Consider the following 3,499-nt stretch of genomic DNA (forward strand, 5'->3'; position numbering starts at 1 on the left):
ATATTTGAGTTTCCTGTAAAAGGAAAAAAGATGGGATTGGAACGCAATGGAAGAAAATGTCATTGAAGTATAGAGAAGGGGAGAGAAGGAGAAAAATTTTCGTAATTAAAAATATGGACTCGATAAAAAAGAGGATCCCTTTACGGATATGGAATACAACATTTATGAGAAAAGGGTTTACTGAACGAGAAGGGAAACATTGCATGATATTTAAGATTAGATGTACAGCATCTGGCTAGTCGGATGTGTTTGTGTTGCAAACACATACACACACACACACACACACACACACACACACACACACTCACACTCATACCTATAATGTATAGGTCCGTTAAAATCGGAATAAGAACCGAGAGGGAGGCAAGGACAGACCAAGCTTTGAGAAGAGAGATGAAAAGCCAACATTCACACCTTCACAAAAAGGACGAATGAGAGAAGACATCAGGATTATAGATGAGGGTATCGGCTGAAGGCTAAATAATGCCGAGACCCGACAGATGCATCAGAAAATTCCTGTCCGCTGGTTACAGAAACTAACTTTGTCTTTGGTCTCCCTCATTTGGTTATTCATGCTCTGAGGTACCTCTGGTATGATCGTCCCAGTCGCACCGATGTATTGTTCATGACTAGAGGTGCAAGGTATAGAATCCCATATGAAAGATGGGACATGGTGGTTGGTACATCAGGTAGCAGCACAAGACGTCAACCAGACGGAACAAGTTTGCAACTAAATGGAAGAAGAGAAAGTCAGAAGCAGAGCTCATCTCTGCTGAGTTACTTACCCCCTCGAAGGAGAGTGGGACTCACAGAGATGGACAGCAGATACTTTTACCGTTGATGATGCTCAGTGGAAAAGACATGCAGCTGCAGATATGAGAACGTGACACTAATTCTCTGGCAAGCCGATGGGGTTCTCTGCTTTTGGAAACGGGGAGTTTGGAACTTCACCAAATTTCACAATATGAACTAAACCCGGATTTATTGTCATTAGTACTCACTTATTGGTGATATTAATGTAGTATATTGCAAGATGTAATCGGTATTGAAAGTGTACCGTATTGTGGATTCTGACTCGAAAACGGTTACATTTTACATAGGTCTTTTCCTCTACTTTCTGGTTATATTTAAATTACTCCGTGAACTACATACTATTTCTGACATTATGTACCGATCATTGTATAGTACGTATGACCATTTACTTTTAAATAGTTAAGCCTTTTTTTTCAAATGAATACATTTATAAGCAACATTTTTATACTCACCAATGTGATTATCTAATTGAAAAAGCTTGACAAGTATCTGTAGGAAGCTCGTAGCATCGTTGCCCTTGTGTAGTCTTTGGTCATACACACGCTGGTTGTCTGGTTGCTGTGTACAGATATTAACGTTAGTTCGACGGCAAATAGGGTGGTTAATAGCCAATCGGGTGACCGTTCTATAGATGAGCTGTTTGAGGCTGTCGCTCAAGCAATTCAACTGTACAGACAATAATAGTCTATTATGAGAGGGATTATAAATATAAAGTAGCATTACTGCTTGCAACTTTTGTATAAAAGTATGCAGACGTATAAGAATATATACTGTACACTTTACGATATCATTGCGTGACCAGATTAACACAATTAGATGTTACATAGCTTCCAGTATCCTGAACACCGTTGTGGAAGTGTTCTAGCAAGCTCCTGCATTGTTGGAATAATCTTACTCTTATGATGGCACATAATGAATTCTAATTTCTAGTCAAGTATCAACATTTCCATGCTTATTGTCAGCAGCGCCTCTCCGGGAAATCTAAAGCATTTATGAAAGTCGAATGTGCTCAAATGTTTGAGATATCGGATGGCAAGGATGAAAGCGCATGTAAAATCAGCTCAGGTTGAAACGAATCTGCCTTGGGCTCTTTGGCGCCTCTTAGCTGTGTTTAAGAGCGTCGGGAATCAAGCAACCAGATCCTTTGCTATTAAAATTCGCTTCCTCTCTCTCTCTCTCTCTCTCTTTCTTTCTCCCTCCCTTTCTCTCTCTCTCTCTCTCCTTCACCCCTACCCCCGTTCTCTCTCTCTTCTCTCTCTATCTCTCTCTCCCTCCCTCTCTCTCTCTCCCCCTCCCTCCCTTTCTCTCTCTCTCCCTCCCTCCCTTTCTCTGTCTCTCCCTCTCCTTCCCCCTACCCCCCGTTCTCTCTCTCTCTCTCTCTCTCTCTCTCTCTCTCTCTCTCTCCCTCCCTCTCTCTCTCTCTCCCCCTCCCTCCCTTTCTCTCTCTCTCCCTCTCCTTCCCCCTACCCCCCGTTCTCTCTCTCTCTCTCTCTCTCTCTCTCTTATTTCATGTAAGACAAATTAAATGCAAATTCATTAATAACAGCATTCATTATCTAAAACAGAATACATCTCATCGGATGAAGATAAAATCCTACGAATGTATACCAGAAATCAGAGGATAACATCCTGTCAATACTAGTTTTCCCCACGGGGGGGGGGGGGGGGGACAACAACTAGTGACTATCTCGCTCTCATGGAAATGATGTTTCTTTTTGGACAGAAGTCGAGGTGGTGAATCAGCGGGTCTTCCTTCTTATGTGAGAGATGCTAAGGTGAGGCTTTGAAGTAAGTTATTCATGTATCCACTTGCATGTAAGTTCGTTAATTGAGTATACATAGCTGTGTACATATTTGCCTGTCTACTTACATTGGTACATATCTACTTAGCTATATGCACATATTGCCTGCCTGAAGCACTATTCATTGCTTTTGGTAACACCGACTGTTCCGTAGGAGACAGGTTTTCTGTTGTTTATCCTGGAGATGAGCCTTCGCCATAAGTAATCCTTAGCAGTCCTGTCCACAGAGGGAGGTTCTTTACTGAAGGCCCTTTTGCAAATACTGATTCTCAGCAATTGATTGTCGCGACTTTTATCACATTGTGTTGCTAGTATGGTGCAAGTTTATTGCAGGTGAATTTCTTTGTCATGATCTGAGGATATTCTGCAAGGATAGAGACCCGGAAGTCAGGTCGTGTACCTGTGAGCGCTAACAATAATAACTACAACATCATCATATTCACTACTTGTAGTACTACTAATAATAATGACGATACTAATAGTAAACATAATTCTGAAAATACAGCATATGTGTATCCGAAAGTTGCTGAATAGTGATTTACCTTATATATATAAATTTTTTGTTTTCTCATAATATTATTCCAAAGTAATCTTTTTTATGGACGTGGTTATCTCGTGGTAGGCTAACTTTTGGCCTTTTTAATACCAGCCTCAGATGATCTGCTCTGACTTAGATGAAGTTTTCTTGAATGCTTGGCTAGTTCTTTTCATAATCATAAATACGCATGAATATGGGCACACGCACACGTATACACATACACGAACAAACTATGGAGGGAAAAGCAAGGAAGGATAGGTGTGTGTGTGTTTGTTTGTTTGTATGTATGTGTGTGTGTGTGTGTGTGTGTGTGTGTGTGTGTGTGTGTGTGTGTGTGTGTGTGCGT

Source organism: Penaeus japonicus, unplaced genomic scaffold (assembly GCF_977035675.1).
Source record: "Penaeus japonicus unplaced genomic scaffold, GWHDUDI00000001_assembly GWHDUDI00000019, whole genome shotgun sequence".
NCBI lineage: Eukaryota > Metazoa > Arthropoda > Malacostraca > Decapoda > Penaeidae > Penaeus > Penaeus japonicus.